The 22,371-nt window shown below is 32.2% G+C and overlaps 1 protein-coding gene across 1 annotated transcript in view; it reads right to left on the bottom strand.

The window, feature by feature from the left end:
• LOC134236281 (beta-secretase 1-like) overlaps window positions 1-19,726 on the bottom strand; it is a 44,185-nt gene extending 24,459 nt beyond the window's left edge. The window contains exons 1-2 of the mRNA XM_062718464.1: window positions 19,688-19,726; window positions 3,133-3,291 (exon numbers count right to left, since the gene is read on the bottom strand). The gene's annotated coding sequence lies outside the window, so the exon portion shown is untranslated. The remainder of the gene's footprint in view (window positions 1-3,132; window positions 3,292-19,687) is intronic.
• Window positions 19,727-22,371: the final 2,645 nt, after the last annotated feature.

The following is a 22,371-nucleotide window of genomic DNA, read 5'->3' as shown; positions in this document are numbered from 1 at the left end:
AGTAAAGACAATCTTTTTAGTATATATTACTAATATTAAGCAGTAATTTTTAACACCAGGCATTACATATTCAAACATACCAGTTCCACAGACATCAACATGGATATAATAAATCTTAAAAAGTGCTCCAATGTCTATCTAGTCTAGTCAACCTATATTTTTAAAGATTAAACAACCATATTATGCCTTATACAATAGCCTACATGAATTGAAATTTCGATTACAGTGTCAAGAATCTACAATATGAAGATCTGAATTTCTATACAGACCTTAAAGATGGCATGGATATACTCATGATTAACACAGAGAATAATAACTTTTAAATAAAATTAAACACTTCCCACTAAAATTCTAAAAATAATCATCCAACAGTCAAAGAATATCTAGTAATAACCTACCATAGATAAATTTAACCCCGATCACTAGTAGAGACTACCACATCAAATATTATCTAATTAAGAATCATGCATAAAGTTTGGTTCATCAATTAAGTCATTGGAGTCTCCGTCAGAATTTTGTCTCTTCATTTTCTCATAACACTTTGACGTCCACCATTGATACTGAATAAAGAGAATAAACAAAGGCAGAATGCAGGCTCCACAGATCCCTGCTAAAACGTATGCCACAATGACCAGGGTTTGGTTGGATTTCTCTGGTTTTGCATAGGCACAGTTTTCAACTGAACCTTGAATAAAAATAGCAACATTTATATATACAAAAAGAATGTTTTACAGGTATGTATTGATTGATCACTGTAGCCTTCCAATATTTCTTCAGTGTACATGATGGCAAATATCTTTATCAGCATCAATTAAGCAAAAACATTAATTCACATGTGAACACAACTAAATATCTATATTTCACAACATTGTGAACTTTTTTATTCAAATCAGACCAAAATTGTAAATTTTCATGCATTGTGGAAGGACAGACATATCACCATTGAACAATTTTAAAAGCTTCAGAACCTGCAGAGTTGATCAGAGATTCTTTCATACTGACCTGAAAATTTGTGAGGTCCAGACACATGTGACTTGTTATACATCTGGGCCACTGCAGGACATGTTGTGTCAGGAAACCCTACTCTGTTGTTCTGTCGATCAAAGACCACATAAAACCCCTCCATTATCACCGCTCCAATCACTGTGCCTGTGATAATAAGAGACATTTTGTGTTTTACCTATTTATCAAAAAAAAATTTAAACAACAGCCCCATGGCTCTTTAGTCACTTAATACAATTTTCTTTGTGAAAGTATTCTAAAGTAGCTTCTTCCCTACCGTGGGTGCCATGGTTTGAAAAAATTCAATATCCCCAAGTGTAATTTATCAATCAAATATTATGGTGACACATCTCCTCATTGATAAATAAAAGGCAGGTACATTATTTTTCTAATTTATAGAATGGGAAAGTTAAATACCATCCCTTTTGCTACAGGAATAGTCAGGTAAGAAAAATACACGCACAACATCCCCTCCCTCTTTGTGTGTTTTTCCTGTGACACTTACTTGATGTTGAGTTTGCAATGCCAAGTTTATAACATATTTAATCTGGGTTGTTGTCATCTTTTTTCCCAAAAGATTTAATGTACTGCTGAAAACAGACATAACATGCCCATAAAAGGATGCATAAAAGAACTAGAAATATGTCCATAGGACATGAATGCCCTGCCAAGGATACAGTAGTAAAGCAACATGAAAATTTTTATGTGTATAAAATTTGATCAGAATATCTTTAATATTGATGTAGCTGAAATGCTGGTTTGGAAAATATAGGTCAGATCCAGCACCCGAAGCAAGTCTGGTCGTGTCCATTCCTAGATGCATCATCCATGCACATTTGGTTCAGGTAGGGTTTATAGTTACTTGGGAATGAAAATATAGGTCAAATCCAGCATCCGAAGCAAGTCTGTGCTACCATGGTAGTGTCCATCCCTAGATGCATCATCTATGCAAGTTTGGTTCAGGTAGGGCTTATAGTTAATTGAAAATGAAAATATAGGTCAGATCCAGCATCCAAAGCAAGTCTGGTGGTGTCCATCCCTAGATGCATCATCCATGCAAGTTTGATTCAGGTAGGGCATATAGTTACTTGGGAATGAAAATATAGGTCAGATCCAGCATCCCAAGCATGTCTGGGAGTGTCCATCCCTAGATGCATCATCCATGCAAGTTTGATTCAGGTAGGGCATATAGTTACTTCGGAATGAAAATATGGGTCAGATCCAGCATCCCAAGCAAGTCTGGTAGTGTACATCCCTAGATGCATCATCCATGCAAGTTTGATTCAGGTAGGGCATATAGTTACTTGGGAATGAAAATATAGGTCAGATCCAGCATCCGAAGCAAGTCTGGTAGTGTCCATCTCTAGATGCATCATCCATGCAAGTTTGGTTCAGGCAGGGCTTATAGTTACTTGGGAATGAAAATATAGGTCAGATCCAGCATCCCAAGCAAGTCTGGGAGTGTCCATCCCTAGATATATCATCCATGCACATTTGATTCAGGTAGGACTTATAGTTAATTGGGAATGAAAATGTAGGTCAGATCCAGCATCCGAAGCAAATCTGGTAGTGTCAATCTCTAAATGCACTTACATGCAAGTTTGGCCCAAGTGGGGCTTATAGTTTTTTAGGAATGGACCTGCTCCAAAAACTTTAACCTGGTCACTCATCTGGAAAATGTAGGTCAGATCCAGCATCCGAAGCAAGTCTGGTAGTGTTCATCCCTAGATGCATCATCTGTGCAAGTTTGTATCAACATGTGAAGTTTGATAACACCATCTTGACTGGTATGTTTAAAACTGAGCTAAACACTAATTTAAGAAAGGTGAAGACAAGGTCAAAGGAGAGGTTAAGGTCAAAAAATGTTAATGCAGTTGCATACCTCTCATACCTTTGAACAGAGCTAAACGCAAAGTGTGACGGAAGAACAGAAGGACGGAAGACAGACATGACAAACACTATATGCCCCGGCAATATTCATGGGAGGGGGGCATAAAAAGAGGGGGGAAAATTTGCATATAGGTGCTTTACTACCTGTATTACATGATTTTTTATCATCTCATAATATAAGTCTAAAAAGTGTTGTCTAAAACTTCTGTACGCTGAATCATGCCCTGTCGAAATTTATACCTGTGGAGCTACAATGATTTTGAAAGACTGTTGTTCATTCTCAGCAAACTCTAAGGCTACAAATGGAAATATGTTGTAAGGAATAGCTCCATCTTTGTAGCACAAATCTATGTCCCCATTCCAAAAACCAAGACTCAGTGGGGGAGCATTGGGAGATTTCTACAATACATAAAAAACAAAACCTCAAAATGATCAAACTTCAGCTTTATCTGACCTCCCACATTGTATTTGATGTAATAAATCTAGTTAGTTTACTCCTATCTGATGAAATAGTTTAATTATATCGAGAAATACAAATACGGTGTTTGTTACATTGATTTGTATTTTTTTTATAGATTTTTCCATAATCTAAGCAAAGTAAACTAAAGTGAATTTAAATTTTATTCCCACAGTAAGGCTAATAGGTAATGCTTTTATGACATCATTTGCAAATCACATTATATATTCATAGAAGAACCATCTGACATAATATTATTGTAGATTCCTTATTTAACGCGAGTTTTTAACATCGCAAAATGACTCTTTGACATAAAATCATGAGAATTTTAAATCAAGAGTGCGTGGTTGAAATAAAAGTGAGTAATTTTATTTTTTTACTGATTAGAGCTTCTCACGAAATTATGCGAAAATTAATTTCTCACATATACTTAGGAGTCTAAAAATCCTAAAAAAAAACCGTACACATTTCAGTGATTAAGATAATTTTCCCTTATTCCTCGGATACCTATATCTAACTACCCATTCGTGGCATGTTAATTAATTCATCCATTTTATGTGTCATGACACGATTTAATTTGAATTAGCTTTGCCTAGCGTTCAAACAGAGGTAATGCAAAGTATTAATTTAATGCACACTAATTCGCATTAAATTCTCCGTGTGAACGCAGTTCAAATTTGATTTGCAGAAGCTTACACTTAACTAAAATTAAACTCTTTGTGTGAAAAGGGCAGATTTGCACAGTTCTAAATTGAAACATGCTAAAAATGTACAGTCCAGTGTAAGTTTAGTAAAATTTTTATCGATTGAAGAAGAGGATAGAATTTGTGCAGCAATTTTATTAATTTTAAGAATATTTTCCTTAATATTATATTTTATTTATTTTAAATAAAATAGGATATGCCCTTGCGCCAACGTTGTTTTGTTGATTTGTTTTATTACCTTGAATGGGAAAGAACTATTACGTCATAATATGACGTCATAATGTACACTTGTAATAATATACTGTGGGTACTAAGTATGTATAAGAAAATCAATTTGAACTTTCTCTGTACATAAAATATACAACTTATGCATTTTTATTAGCTCATTTGCATAGAAAACCAATATCTAGCCTTAATTCACTTGCATATATATATTTTGAAAATTTCACACACAGCAAAGCTAAACCCTTGGGTATAGTTTGTGTGATTTATCCTTTAGAAAATTTTCATTCACATTTTTGCTGCAAAGTTTGATTTACTGTGATCAATCTATAGACTGCTAATGCCATCCCGATTTCAGCAGCACTTTTGCAGTGTAACTTGTTCAAGACTTTCAGAATTATTCTTTTCATGTTTTGTCCATAAATCTGTAGTATATTAAGTGATCAAACTCTTAATATACATTAGTATAATAAAATGCAAGCCCTTGAGAAATAGTTTTTGCTGCAGGTTTGATAAAAGAGCTACTGGTATCCTACTAACAACCAGTGAGTATGTATCTAATATCTCCTTTCCTTTTCCACCCCTTTTCTCCCAATCCACAAATAAATGATACATGTATGTACTATGTAGTAGTCTGGTCCGATTTATAGAAAAAAATACTGCTAACGGCAAATAATTATTATTTGGTCCAGCATAGTTTTTTAACCTATCTCGAGTATGCTGAATCCGAAAAAATATGCTGGCCTTCATGAAAATGGCGTTAAAGAGGTCAAAATGGCGGACATCCAATTTTTCTAATTTTCTCTTAATATTGTTCAAAAAGGAGAAATAATGTGTGAATATCTCACTGAGTGTAATATGTGTAAAAATGATAATAGAATGCTAACATTATTAGTTTAAATCAGAAAATTTAGTCGTTTCTACACATAATTTGAATTTTCTCTGATTTTTTAGTATATTGTTCTATATTCCGCTTTGTTCAGGATTTTACATTTGAAAATACCCATACACTGCAGATTTGTATTTTTTCTTCTGCATCCCACTATTTTACAACTGAATGATGGCGCAGCTGTAAGTTAAAGTCAAAATGGCGATTCAAAATGACGGATATTCATCTCTTTTTCTAAAATTAATACTTAATGTCGTTTACATATGAGAAAGGATTTGTGAATATCTTAAATTACTGAGCGTAGTACAACTATGTAAAATACCAACAGAACACTAATTTGATCACTTTAAATTGGAAAATTTAGTCTTTCAAATTTGAAATGTGTTAAATAGCTCAAAATGGCGATTCAAAATGACGTCTGATACACTCGAATTTCATTGAAACTCTTAATTCTGGTTCGTTTTGCAAAAAATAAATTTACAGTTTGTTTTTTTTATATATATAGTATATCGAGAAGTCCATTAAATATGAACAATAAATACTTGAAAATGACTTAAGATTTTCCAAATTCCCCCCTTCGTATTTGACCGTACGTGTTCCAAAGCCTTTGAGGCCCCATCCACCTAAAATCACTCCCGATCCTGTAATTATCAACTTGAACTTCTTTCTAAACACTTTGTTCTTGCTTTTAGCACTTATAAAAACTTATTATTATCCTCTAACATCTTCTATTCCAGGTTTATTTGGTATATGTTTCAGTCTGTCTTCGGAATTTTGGTATTTTTAACACTCAAGTAAAATGGTGCCCCGTGTCAAGGATGACAACCCCCTTGGCATGTAAAAGATCGGTTCTCTGGAGTTCGAAAGAGTAAGCTTACTGGGGGCCGCCAGAGAAACAAAAAAAATCCTTCAAAAACCTATTATTCAAACTGATAGTCTGCCGAAACATGGCTGAAAATTGCCGACTCGGCATTAAACAATATACAATCAATCAACCAACACTCAAGGAACAACACATTTATGTTCAAATGTTAAAAGTCTATTTTGTTATCCAAAATCATATGCAAAATGAACTAGAGGTACTGTGAGCAATTAGCGAACCAAATGATACCCTGGTCTCCCATATGAATATAATGACAGTGTCCATGTTTTGCTATGGGAAACCAAAATTGTGTGTCGGATCAAAAAATAAAACAGGAGGTCACAATGGCAATATGTAATAAAGATTCTATGAAAGTTTCATCAAATTTTATTCAGTGGTATGAGAGGAGTTGCGGATAAAAGATAGGTACCCCAAAGAGACGGACGAACGGACATACCGATTACTCTATACCCTCCTGCTTTTCAAGCGGGGATATAAAAAAAATATCTTATATTCAAGATATGTAGCTCTTTAATTTGTGACCTCTGAGTGATATACACTTGTTGTCTTTTAGGGTAGAAAGGTCATTCTATTAGCAAGAAAATTCTCAAACTTGATCATCTGAAATCACATTGTGGACATATTTTGGTGAGAAAAGTTATGCAATTTAAGAGCGCCTGTAGATTCCTCGTGATTCCTATCACTTACAAACGTTCGTACCAATAGGCCTAAGCCATTCCTGATTTGGATCTAGTCAAACTTCTCTTGACAACAAAATTTTCTTGAACACTTTAAGAACTTTACAAGGCAAGTTGATCCATACTTCTTTGTTAGGATAGTGTAAGGTTGTATCAAGAATCGAGGTGGGGGGGGGGATTGAACACAAACATTTTCTTCTTTCAGATTTTGTAAATTTCAAATTTTTTAAACTTATATTCACAGTTCAATACAAAAATATCCTTTCACAGCATGAAATATTTGAGAATCAGTTGAATTTTTGAATGAGAATAACAAAATGCAAATATAGGAACACAGAATCAGAGCTCGACAATGCAGAAAATTTAAGGTTTACGTATATTATACTGACAATTCTTAATATATATGTTTATATTTGGATATTATGATATTATATTCAGATTTATATTATGTAACAATTACTAGCCCTATAATTGGTCGTGGTCAATCATTTTAAAAATCATACTCAGTTATGTTGCACTAGACCTTCCACATGAACATAAACATTTATTTTTTTCTACACTGGACTAAAAATAGATCAAGAATTCCCAACAACTGAATGTTCACTTGCCTTAATGCTCGGGGGACACTGCTCTTGGGGTAGCTTAATTTTCATATTGTCTTCAAAACAGCAATTATTGTATGATATTATTAACTTTTTATATGAAGAAGCATGGTGAGACAGGTAAAAGGTAAAATGTCTTCGGAATTGTTGTCAAATACTTATAGAAGTAATTAAACAAATTTAAAATTCGTGTTATAAAAATTCTATGTCATTAACAAAAATATCCTCCAACTTTCATTGCACATTTGAACATTATTTCATGAATAAAAAAACAATTCAAACTGTAATTTATTTTCTGCAAAACGAACCAGAATTGAGCAGTTTGGGAACTCGGTATTTTACGAAATTCGAGTGTATAAGACGTCATTTGAATTGCCATTTTGAGCTAATTAACACATTTCAAATTTATCGACTAAATTTTCCAATTTAAAGTGATCAAATCAGTGTTCTATTGTCATTTTACATAGTTGTACTACGCTCAGTAAAATATTCAAAAATCCTTTCACCTATGTAAACTACATTAAGAATTCAATAATTTGAAGTAAAAGATGAATAGCCGCCATTTTGAATCGCCATTTTGACTTTTAACTAACAGCTGCACTATCATTCAATTGTAGAATATTGAGATGTAGAAGGAAAAATACAAATCTGCAGTGTATGGATATTTGCAAATGTAAAATTCTGAACAAAGAAGAATATAGAAACAATAGACCAAAAAAGTCAGAGAAAATTCGAATTAAGCATAAAAACGACTAAATTTTCTGAGTTTAACTAATAATGTTAGCATCCTATTATAATTTTTATAGTTTTATTACACTTAGTTAGATATTCACTCAATACTTCTCCATTTTGAACAACATTAAGAGAAAATTGGGAAAAAAAATTGGATGTCCGCCATTTTGAATCGCCATTTTGATCTCTTTAACGGCATTTTCATGAAGGCCAGCATATTTTTTCGGATTCAGCATACTCGAAATAGCTAGGTTAAAAAACTATGCTGGACCAAATAATAATTATTTGCCGTTAGAAGTTATTTCTATAAGCCTTCTTTTTAAAAATCAGGACCAGGCTATAGTAAGATTAAAAAAAATATCAGAATCATTCATTTAGCAAGATAGCAATGTCCTTAACAGAATCCATGCAGTAATTTACACCCAGAAAGGAAGAAAATATGTAATATTCTCTTTAGTTTGTTATAAATACGTAATATTTGACTGCTGTCAGCTGATTCATTTTTCAATATCAATAATCAGTTTATTAAAAAATGCATTAGTAATGCATGAATAATGACCAGTGATTTTATTTTGAAGTTAACATAAAACAAAGATCAAAGTGTGCATCTGATTCAGTTTTTATCAACTGATAAAAGCATATGAATTTGTTTTATGATAAAGCCACATCACCTGACTGAACTTGTTTGAATTGATTTAACCATAATGCATGGGTTTACAAGCACTTTTCTGGTATTTCTGTGCACATTTTTGAAAGCAGATAGTTTGTTATTCCACGGACAAACCAACACTACCTCAGCACCTAATGGACATTCTGATCCTGATGCATACAAACAACTTCAACAAATTCTTCATTTGGAGACAGTGTTAAATTCTGTAATAATGGATCAAAAACAACAAATTTTAAAAAATCGGCAATTTGAACAACAGCAAAAATTATTAGAGGAAGAGATTCAGATTTTGAAGCAATGGAATCAAACAGCCCAAATGAAGATATCATTTTTAGAAAACGAAAACAAAATTTTGAAGGAAAGGCAAGACAATTTGAATTCTTCATCCACTTCACCTCAAGATAATTTGTCATCAGAAGACTTAAAAAGGATAATTTAGCTACCATCAGAGAGACTGAAGAAAAAATGATTTGTCATCAGGACTTAAAAAGAACATCTTAGCTACCAAAATAGAGCAGAGAGTTAAAGACCGTGAAGAAAAAATGATGAAGAATATGTCTGCCACAATCAAGGGCCTGGAACTCCGAGACCGGTATTTATCACTCTCTCTGTTGGATGTACACAGCAACATGTCAATTCTTGATCACACTCTTTCTAAGCTCAAGCAACAGCAGGAGACAAATGGAGGGCAACAGAATATGACAATACAAAACTTATCACTTTCTCTGTTGGATGTACACAGCAACATGACGTCACTCAACCACACTCTTTCCAAGTTCATGAAACAACAGAGGACAAACGAAGAGCAACAGAATATGACAATACAACACTTGTCACTTTCTCTTCTGGATGTACACAACAACACAGCAAGATTATCGGCTTCTCTTTCTAATTTGGACATGCAAATGAAGAGAGAGATCCAAACACTAACAAATTCACAGCAAAATGGCATTTCAAAACTGAACAATACAATTATTCATCTTAAGAATCGTATGTATACTTATGCTTTGCTTTGGGTTTTTTCTTCTTTAATTGTTCAAAAAGAACAAAAGCTGTAGTTATAAAAAAGCAATTTTCAATTATTTTGAAGGTTGGGTCCTTTGATTTTCATGACGGGTGCACACTTCACATTTTGGAGACGTTTCTTTGAATGATATTGTATTCTAAATTAAAGTTGACACCCTGAGGGACAGTTTAAAGTTTTAAATGAGATTAATTCCATATAAAAACCATAATGCTGCAGTTTCTGCAGCTAGGGGCCTAACAATTTTTTTCCAGTCGGATTATTGATTTTCATGTTGGTGAATAACAGATTACCGGGTATTTATTTCCAATAAGATCAAGGACAAATTATTTTTTCTTCTCCACTGTAAACAGTCTGACAAGCCAAAAAAAATAAAATCTAAAACTCTTAATCCAAGGGGCGGGTGGATGGGTTGTAATAGCACAGATCAGGGTCAGATTATTTATTTTCTGCCCAATTACAGACAGACTACTGTAAACCAATTTTTATTCGCGAAGACTATATTTCGCGATTTACCAGGGATAGATTAGTTCGCGACGATTTATTTTCGCGATCAAGCCTTTTCCAATCTGTTGTGAATAGACATATACACTTTAAGGACCGGTTTGCGGAGAAATATTCGCGGTCACGAGGCTCTCGTGAACGTCGCGAATATTTCTCGCACGCGAATAAAAGTTGGTTTACAGAATTTATTTTCTACCCAATCACAGACAGATTATTATTAATTTTCAAGGACATATTTTTTTATTTCAAAATCTGCCAGCCCCCCCCCCCCCTCTTCAGAATCAAATTGTCATCCCCTTATCTGCCCAGAGGGGTATGTGTGTTCAAGCGAGAAGTGATTTTCTGCCTTAAATTCACAGGTTTGTGACAACATTTGTGTGCAGTAAATAAACAAATCAGCATGCGCTAATCGAAATAAACAAGTTACTTAATCTTGCTTCTGTTTGGCAAATTTACCGTTTTTATTTTCGGCAAGTGAAAGATAAAGGGCATGTCGATGAAAATGAAGGCCATGATGCCGTGCCATGATATGTTTGTCTTAAAAAAAGATTAATACTTGATTGTTCAAATTTAATGCTCATAAACTGATATTCATTTCTAAAACATGAAATTTAAGCCACTAAACTTATCATCTTACTTATTCAAACATAGTTGTTATTTTCATAATATTTAATTGAAAAAAGTTGGCTTTTAGGCTTCCATTTATGCTTACAGTCGAAAATGATCGAAAACTTACATGTATCTTTGAATTTAATAAGAGTGCTTTTAGTAATGTTAATCTAAACAAAAACGTCTTACATCAATATCAAATAGACTGTACACAGTATGTTTGATGAAAACCACATGGGGGTGAATTTATTCAAGGCAAAAAGGAAATTTGGAGGAAATCACCAATCATGGACATCCAGATAATCAGAACTCAGGCTAAGATAAACTGTGATGAAGGTCATTACATTAGCATTTTGAATAGGTGCTTCCACCAAAAAATAATAGCTCTACATCAATTCGATCGCTTCATTCATTAATACATGTAACCATCAAGTAATCAATGTGTATATGTTTACATGTTAGTGCATTAAAAAAACTTTTTTTACACTTCTGCATGACGACAAAATTGAAATTAATGTTCTGTTTACATGGAGAGTTTAAAATAAATTAAACGTAAGTTACTGCGAATTAAAATTTGAAATACATTCACAATGAGAATTTAATGCAAATAAGTTTAACTTGTATTAATTTACTGTGCATTAAATTACTTTGCAATAGCTCTATATGAAACGTAAGCGAAGCTAATTTGAATTAAATTTTGATCATGCATAAGGCCCGAATTAAGTCACAGGCCACATAGCGATAGTAAGATTTAGGTATCTGTGCTATTTTTGGTTAATTAACAAAGGAAAATCACTAAATTGTATACAATCACTATATATGGTTATTATGTCAGATGGATCTGCTTAGCACAATAAAATGAATTACAAATGATGTCACAATAGCCTTACTATAGAAATGAATTTTCAATTCGCAGTACCAGGTAGTTTACTTTGCATTAGCTGTTATATGAATGGAAATTAATTCGCATTAGTTTACTTCACAATAATTTACTGCAAATTAAACTCTCCATGTGAACAGGACATAATAAATCAATGCACAATAAATGCAAGGCATTAATGAAAGATATTTTATTAATTTGCAAAATCCACCGAGAGAATTTATACAAGGAAACTAATTTAATTAAACTAGACACAGCTTTCTCTGTTATGCAATTTCAATGTACCAAATCATGAATAGAACTGTATTCTATAGTCTGGTGTATATTTTTAGGTGCTCAATCCAATGTGGCTTTTACATCTGGAATCGTAGGAGAGTATGATAAGCAACATACATATAAAGGTACAGTTAAATTCCCAGAAGTCATTTAACAGGTGGGAGGAGGATATAAACCTACAACAGGAATATTCACCGCCCCGAAGGCTGGACTGTATCTTATTTTCTGTACTAATGTGGCAGCATATCATGAAACCTTTTGGACAAAAATAATGATTAATCGTTCAGTAAAGGCTGGAGTCATGGCTTGGAATTCATTATCTGTTAATGTCCACATATCAGCCTCCAACCTTGTTGTCCACCAGTTACAGGTGGGGGACAGAGTCTGGATACAAGTTCATGGTGGTACTCATCTGTACTCATTTATTCCAGATACAACCTTTTCTGTCATCATGATCAATGGATCAGATTAATACTACATGTACCTTGTTATTGGATACTTTCATTGTTATATAAATTTGAACACGTACATTTTTCACACTTACTCCATGCAGAGAAGAAAAAATATCTTGCTCATAATACTCAAATTAACAATTAAAGAAAACATGATCTCAGAATGAAAAATAGTCTGACAGTATATCATACTGAATCTTCTCATATAAGGATAATAATGAATATTTATATTATTATTAAATATTTATCAGTTAAAGACAGTTTATCATATGCATTACAATGTAAAATGATTGGAATGAATGGTACCATGGTGTTCATATGATGTTTAGAAGCTGGTATAACTGTAACTCAGTCCGACATAGAAATTAACTTGTATGCCTGTTGTCCTTTCATTTGTTCTTTCCTCATCCTGATAGATTGCCTCTACATAGGCTTTGATGTGTTTGATCACTGATGCATACAATTTCACAGGAAACCTTAGATCTGTGGTTCCAATGTCCTCCAGGGGAAATTATACAGAAATCAACAAGTACACATGCATACAATTTCTAAAAAAAAAAATAAAAACAATAACTTTGAAGATTTATGGATATGATAAATATTATTAAGATAAACATCAACATTATAAGATTATTTTTCAATATAAAATAGCATGAGTTCATAAGAGAAGGGGAATCGGAAACTGTTACAAAAGATAGACAACAAAAACAAATATTTTTTCTGCCCATTATATTGAGAGAAATACAGTGATTTTGGAATACTTGAGTAGAAGTTATTTCTTTAAAGATAAATATTCACTACATCTCCTTCAACATCAATCCTACAAACTAGTCAATATCAACTTTATACTGTATACATGTCTTACTAATATACATAATTTATTATAGCTAATAAATAGTCTCTAATAAAATACTACCAAAAATCTAGAGAATTTTAACCTTCAATATCTTGACTTTTTATTGAACGCTAACTTTGTATTACGAATATGAGTATGCCCGAAACATTCCGAATACGAGCGTTCAATATCGAACGCCCCGTTGTAAACAAAAAAAGTCGTCTGGTCAAATTCTCAGAGCTAAATTAAAGAAAGGAAATGGCATCCAGGTAAGATGTATTTATTTTTCACACAAAAATGAAATTATTTATTAAAATATAGTACGTATTCAAGACCTATTAAAACCTAAGTAAGCAAATCATATCGCTCGGTAGGGTCATCGGAATGATGCAATATTGAACGCTAACAGGACAGACGTCAATTTGAATACCGATACTAAAAAATCATTAATTTGAAGGTTTTTTAAGTTTGAATAATTATTATAAATTATGTGGAAATGTTTTAGCTATATAATTAAGGAGTGATTGGACTTATATTGGTGAATATTGGTACCTATTGGCTGTTTAAATGCACTCGCAAGCTCGTGCATTTGAACAGCCAATGAGTGCCAGTATTCAACAATATAAGTTCAATAACCCTATAATATTATATTTGACTGAAAGGGTATACGTTTTGCAGCTGAACTGTCACTTTGAATAATTAATATTGTCTATAGATTTGTTTTGTTTGACCCAATCATAATATGGAGCATACAGCAGGTGTGACCGGTTGACAGAGGATGCTTACTCGTCCATCTCACCTGAACTCATCTCTCTGATTTCATGAGTCTGTGTAGGCACCTTTCATAACTTGTATTGTTTAAATGGACTTATTCTCCGTTCACAATCTTCAAATTTCATTCATCAAGTAGTCTTATGATGCAATCATAAACTAATATATAGTATAAATTACATTTTTTAATTAATCGACTTTCTCTCTCACACACACGCACAAATTGAAATGCTGTTGATGAAGTAGTAGTTTATTAACATGCGTCAGGAGAGTGAAATCTACAAGTTAAACAACCAAAGTACACCAAAACAATTTGTAGTCATCTAAAATGTAAATGAGTCAAATGTTTGTTTATGACAAACAAATAATAAGATACATTACTTCAAATATTATAATGAATATGCGTGACATTTTTACAAGTAATCATGTAACCCATTGATCAAGCAACAGCAGTGACATAGTCCTAATATCTACTTATAATTCTTCATAAAATACTCCCTCTGAGTCTGTTAGCTATTTAACAATTCCTTATTAGCTTGAAATAAACCAACACAATAAAATATCACAATGAAAAATGTTTCAGTATTAGCAGATGTATACCGAGTATTAAATAATTTGGAACAAAAATTTTAAAAAGCATATTTTGAAAACACTCTATTGCTTAATAATGCACTATATGTTTTGCTTAACTATAATACCACGGTACACCACTCTAATTTTCAATTCTCAAGGCCACAAAAAATTTTTAGTTTCGTTTCTACAAGAACAATCCATCATTTTAACACTTATCTGCAGCTGCCTATAAAAACAATTTAACTTCCGTAAATCTACTCTATATTATTAACATGAAAATGTGGATGCAGGCACATAACAATGACATCAGCAGTTATCTGAAATAAAATAACAAAATATAATAATATGACATAAAATGTTCTCATAGATAAACAAACCATTAAAAACTACATGCATTTAACATGGCCAGTTGAGAATCACTCTAAATATTGGGTAACAGTACCTGTGTAGGAATTGAAAACCTCATTTACAGAGTTAACAGAGAAATCCAGAAATATTCTTATACAAAATATATGCACTGGAAAATTAGGATGAGTCGACATCTAATATTAATTTATTACAACTCTTCATGATTCAGTGCATATACAACCATTGTTAATGTAAAAATTTTAACCTGATTGAACAAAATTATTTTTTTTATCAAAACTAAGTTTGTCTTAGTAAAGACTATCTTTTATAGTATAAAGTTACAAAAATCAAGAATTATTTTTTAACATCAGGCCTTACATATTCAAACATTTCAGTTCCACATACAAAAATGAACAAAATAAGTTATTTGTGCTCCATTAAAATTTAGATAATCAAACTACTTTTTTAATGGAACAACCATATTATGCCATGTACAATACCCTACATGAAATGAAATTTTGATTACAGTGTCAAGTTGTGCACTTTGATGTCCGCCATCCAAAGGCAGAATACAGGCTAAAAATCATTATGTAAAATAAATCATTCACTGTATCTTATAATTTGTATTTTTTATGTCACTTTATACCTGATGTGCAATACGAAGTTTGAAACATATTTCATCAGGGTTGTTGTCATCTTTTTTCCCAACAGATTTAATGTATTGCTGAAAATGGACAAAAGAACATAAATAGATGAATAGAAAACAAATACCTAGGATACCTTACTGATTTCTCATAATAGTTTGTACAATGCGGTTAAACATTTCTTTTCACTGAATCATGCCCTGTACAAATTTATACCTGTGTAGCTACAATGATTTTGAAAGACTGTTGTAAATTCTCAGCAAACTCTAAGGCTACAAAAGAAAATATGTTGTAAGGAATGGCTCCATCTTTATATCACAAATTTATGTCTCCTTTCCAAAAGCCAAGACTCAATGGTGGAGCACTGGGAGATTTCTGCAATAATATTTATAAACAAATACATGTAATCAAATCATAACTCAATATAGTTTACCTTGTTCAAAAAGTTAAAAGATATGCATTGTACAGTGTGTATTTTTAAGAACTACCACAGAGATCCTTGAATTTGCTTACAAAATCCCTTATCATTTACTTCAACGAATTTCACAATTTTGATATAAGGACCAAAGTTCATTATAATAATGTCAACAGCTATACATCCTACAACAGGGGGCCAAAAGTTAATCAAACTTGAATTCCCAGTGTCAGGAAATTTTCATTTGTTTTCTTTCCCTGACCAGTGATTCTGGGATATTTGTAAAATACCCACCCTTTTTATATTCATTTTCCCCATTTAAATAGAGCACAGCCTTTCATTTGATCAAACTTAACATAGGCATTGGAAGTAAATTGAAAGGGGGCTAAACCAACAAAAAAAGGTAAGCCTCAATTCCAATGCCTATATTATGTCTATCTTCGCAAAAAATAATGGGGAGGTAGGGGTAGGCCCTCTGGTTCTGACAGCTATACTTGAATGGAATTCATCTAAGGATACTCTAAGCTTTTAGCCCAGTTGTTCCGAGGATGTGAAGAAAATTGTTAAAAGCTTATGACAACATCAGTCAATGGGCGATCTAAAATGCTCAATTTTGCCTTAATTTGGCTTTGGGTAGTCTTAAATGTAATCTTAATTTTTTCTAGGTATTGGTGCATTTTCTTTTTCAAAATAAACAATTGCTGTTTGCAATGCACGAATAATTACCATTTATCTAAATATACAGGTTAAAGATAACAGTGATTATCTAGCTGATTTCTTTTTTATCAAATGGTAACATTTTGTTTCATGATAAAGCCACGCCATCCTATACTTTCCTGTCTGTTTGAGTTTAACCACAAATCACCAAGATGCACTGGATTACAAGCACCTTCATGGTACTTCTGTGCACATTTTTGAAAGCAGAGAGTTTGTTGTTCCATGGACAAACTAATGTTACTTCTGCATTTAATGGACATTCTGATTCTGATGTATACAAACAACTATTTTATCTGGAAAAAGTGTTGGATTCTATATTATGGATCAGAAACAACAGGCTTTCTTCAGAAATCTGAACAACAGCAAAAGTTATTAGAAGGAGAGATTCAAACTCTGAAGCAATGGAATCAGACAGCCCAAATAAAGATGTCATTCTTAGAAAGTGAAAACAAAATTTTGAAAGAAAGAGTGGACAAAGTGAATTCAACATCAACATTTTTGAAAGAGAATGTTTTTGAAAGATCAGATTCTCTACTTCCATGCTTGTAAACTCTAAGGCTACAAAAGAAAATTTATGTTGAGAAGGAATGATTAAGAACATTTCTGCCACAGTCAAAGACCTTTTTTATCAATCATGACAATCCTTTCCAAAAGCCAATATAATTTTGGACAACACACAAATCATAACTCAATATAGTTTACCTTTTCAAAAAGTTAAAAGATATGAAGACAGTTTCCAATCTCAGGTAGTTTTCTTTCCCTGGTGATTCTGGGATATTTGTAAAATACAACAGAAGAAGTAAATTGAAAGGGGGCTAAACACACCTAATGCCTATATTATGTCTATCTTCGCAAAAAATAATGGGGAGGTAGGGGTAGGCCCTCTGGTTCTGACAGCTAACTTGAATGAATTCATCTAAGGATACTCTAAGCTTTTAGCCTTATGACAACAGAATATGATAGTACAAAACTTATCACTTTCTCTGTTGGATGTTTACAATTACACAGCAGAGCTATAGTTTTCTCTTTCTAGTGTGTATGATCAGCAGAAACGGATGAAGAGTGAGATCCAAACACTGACAAATTCCCAGCAAAATGAGATTACCAAACAACACAATAATAATCACAATAATTGAACGATACAATTATCCATCTCAAGAATCGTATGTTCAATTGCTTCAAACAATTTAAGGTTTTAATAATAACTATAAAGTATTAGATTATCAAATGTGTATATGCAATATTGTTAGAAAATATACTAGTAATTTATACACTATTGCATGACAAAGTAAGAAACATAAAACAATATTTACATTCAGTGTAATTTTCCTAATTAAATCTATAAAGTATTAGATTATCAAATGTGTATATGCAATATTGGAAAATTACAAATCTCTATAACACACAGCCTAATTAAATCTATTAGAAACCTTGTCTCTATAACACCGCGCGTTAGAATACACAGTAGGAACTATGTGCATTTTCTATAATCTAGAAACACCAAAATGTACAATGTGTTGACTCAATTTAATCAAAAACTATCATCCTGTTAAATTAACGTAAAATTACTACAAATGTGAGGTTAAAAATAATTTGTCACTTTTTTCCTCGAAATGTTTGTTTGCGTTATTTAACTTTGCAACGTCATCTGACGTCACAAACGGCTCTTACGTCTATTAACCAGGTCAGTTTTGAAGGGCGCTAAATTCACATTAAAAATTAACGAAATCAATAATTATGAAGCAAGAAAATTAAAGAATGTAAATATAAGCATTGAATTCCTATTTTGGGATGTCTTCCGTCCTATAACACACCTGGCCGTGCCGAGAAATTATCAATTTGTCGGCACGGCCAGGTGTGTTATAGGACCGAAGACAGCCAAAAATAGGAATTCAATGCTTAAATATTTACATTTGCTGTGTTCTTCTAGTAAACCAGCTGTGAAATTGATTTAAATACCATTTGCGGGTCCTACATTATTTCACATCTCTGAATGATGTATGGAAAAAAAATATATAAAATATACTTAAGGTAATAAAGTACAAAAGTACATGTAATGTACTTACAGCTTTCCCTGTATTGATAAATAAAATTTCAATTTATATGTACCTTACTATGACCTGAACAAAAATGTATTTGCAGTGCTTGTGTATTTCAAGGTGTCCAATCCAATGTAGCTTTTACAGCTGCTGCGAAAACTGGCCATACATATGCAATTGGAGACAGTAGTTAAATTCCCAACTGTCATTTACCAGGTGGGAGGAGGATACAACCCTACAACAGGAATATTTACCGCCCCCAAGGCCGAACTCTACCTTATATTCTGTACTACTGTGGCATATGACCATGAAGCTTTCTGGACACGAATAATTATTAACGGTTCACCTAAGGTATGTGTCATGGCTTATCTTGTTGGATCTGTAACTGTCTATCAATCAGCCTCCAACCTTGTTGTCCAACAGTTACAAATGGGAGATCGAGTTTGGACAAAATTGTATCATGGTAGTAGTCCTTACTCAAATTTAGAAGATACAACCTTTTCCGCTATCATGATTAATGGATCAGACTAAAACTACCACAATATCTGTAACATGATTACAGTTTACCAGTGCCATTTAAGTATTTTTTACCTTCTTGACACTTACTACTTTAAGAGAAAAAAATCAACTCAAATCATTAACAATAAAACATGAAATATGAATAAACATTTACTCAAAACCATTAACTGTGATGCTTCTTATATTACATAATGTTAATTCATATGATTACATCATGATTGTATATGTACATGTATATAGTATCACTGTATCCATCAAAATGTTTAGATGTGGCTGTAATTGCAAATCATTTGACTTGAATTAAGGTTATTTTGTTGACACCTTTCAACTTTGCCCTTTAAGATCTTATATACATAGAAATAGTTTTTGATGTGAATGTTCAAAGATGTTTTCACCTTTCTAGGTAACAATGGTTTGGGGAAAACTATACTGAAATCAATCAAGAAAGTTTTAGTATGGATTCTTCAAAAATCAATTTTTTAAAGGATGAATTTATATAATCTGTAATAAGAAACTTAAGAGACTTAAAATCAATTATTTTTCACTTGGTATTAAACTAATTCCATCATACATTTGTTCAATATTAAATATAGCTTTGAATTAGCTGGAAAGCTTCGAAAAGTTGTTTTTGGGCCGGATATGGGGAAGCCTTATAGAGAAATGCTTTATAATGCAGTTACGTATATATGTGAGCACTACAAAAATAAAAATGATTTGCTTTTTATGAAATGTCAACTTTAATTTTGAACAATTTTCCGGCCTGATGACAAAATATTTAGAAAGACAGGGTCCATCATCATAGGGTCCTAAAATCCAAAATCAGAACACTTCCCCTATCCTAAAATTTTAACCCAAGTGTCTTGATACCACGTAAAAGAAGCATTAAAAGTATTTTATGATCACTACAACTAGAGACAAATATAAACATGTACCATAATATACAAGTATATGGGTATCTCTAATTTCAATTGAAATTCCATAAGTTTCGCTTTTAAAGATATTTTTATGTCATGTTCTAAATTGTGAATTCACTGGGTAGAAAAAAGTACCATTTAGAACAGGACAGAACAGAGGCAAAGATTATACAAACCGAATTAAGACCTGGCGTCGTTCCTGAATACATATAACAGAAATTCACAACTGTTTGAAATATTGAGATTTCTTTCTAACCCTTTAGTTTATTTTTCAAAATCTTGCGTTGTTTCGGTTATATCGTTGTTTGATTGTATATTGTTTAACGTCCCTCTCGAGAATTTTTCACTTATATGGAGACGCAATCACTTGCCGATTGAGCTGCAAATTTTGTCCTCTTCTCGGCACTTAGGGCCAATGAGCAGAGGGGGATCTTTTTCGTGCCAGCACCTGCTACGACACAGGACCTCGGTTTATAGGTCTCAACCCCTTTTTTACTTTGCTTTATAAGAAATCACTGAAAAGATTTTTTATGTAGAAATTGTACCCCAGTACATTTTAGAATTATTAACTTTAGATCGAAACATAACAGAAATTAATTTTATAAAGCCTATTTTCAAATCAACAGACATATTTCTAAATGTATTGATTACAGGTTTATTTTAATAATATCTATCTTCAATTCATTTAGAGATAGGTTCCGTATTTCTACCTATAATAAAAGATTTACTAGAAATATAAAGCAATATTTTAATATATTGGTGAAAAAAGAAACCTTAAATAGTAATATTTGTCTCAGGATTTTTTGTTTAAACAATTATAGATTGGTGTGCCCGGTCGACAGAGAACGCTTACTCCTCTATAGCAACTGATCAAACCTCTGCTTACAGAGGACTTTGTTGGCTCTGCTCATATATGGACTTTTGACAATGACTTCTATTTGTTGACTTGTCATTTCATTCATCAATAAGCCGACTGCTACATCATATATTGCACCACGAATTGCATATTTTATATACTCTTTTAAATTTACATCATATAAGCTATAACTTATAGACAAGTCAAAAATTTTAAAATGTGGTTGACGGAGTAGCAGTTTATTTAACATATGTCATATGAAAAAATAGTTTCATAATTATTTTTTAAAAATCTGAAGCCATGAAGAATGTAAATGAGATATATGTAAATGACATACAAATAATAGAGAATATAATATGTCAATTAATATAATGAACATAAGAGACAAATTTAAATTCTTAAGGTAATGCAACCCATTTATCAACTAATTACAGTAGCTACACATATAAATAACATTTAAAATCTACTGAAAATTCCCCATAATACATTCCCTCTATTAGCTATTAAATTCTCAGAAGCTTGAAATAAACCAACACAGTAAAATATCACAATGATAATGTTTCAGTATTTAGCAGATGTACATGTACACTGAGTATTGGAAATAAAATGAAAAGAATTTCTAAAGGAATTTTAAAACACTCTTTTGACACTTTCTATTGCTTCATAATGTACTAGATTTTTTACTTTGCCATAATACCACATAAAAAAAAACTCCAGTTCTAAATCCTCTGGGCCCCAGAAAATTTTCTGTTTCATTCCTATGAGTATAACCCATAGCTTTAACACATATCTGTAGCTGCCTATAAAAACAATTTTACTTCCATAAATCTACTCTATCAATAACGAACAAGAAAACGAAAACATGTAATGACAAATATGGATGCAGGCACATGTCTGATAACAATGACATCAGCAGTTTCATCTGAAATCAAATAACATAAAATTTCCTATTAGATGACTAAATCTTAAAGAACTACTTAATTAACATGGCCAGTAGATATATAGTTAATTTTCTAAATATCAGGCAACAGTTTCCAGGTAGGAATTGTAGACCTTCATTTATAGAATCAACAGGGAAATCTATAAATATAAATTCTTATACAACACATATGCCCTGGAAAATTAAGATGTGTCAACATTCAACACCTGTTGATTAATAATAGTTTTTCATGATTCAGAGCACATGAATATACAACCATTGTTAAATTAAATGTGAAATGCAACCTACTTTCAACAAATTGAACAAAATTATTTTATAATCAAATCT

This window comes from Saccostrea cucullata, unplaced genomic scaffold, assembly GCF_032062105.1.
Source record: "Saccostrea cucullata isolate Sc308-1 unplaced genomic scaffold, CSIRO_AGI_Scuc_v1 ctg1409, whole genome shotgun sequence".
Classification (NCBI taxonomy): Eukaryota; Metazoa; Mollusca; class Bivalvia; order Ostreida; family Ostreidae; genus Saccostrea; species Saccostrea cuccullata.
Note: the sequence above shows the minus strand (reverse complement) of the source record. Positions and strands in the feature narration are given on the sequence as shown.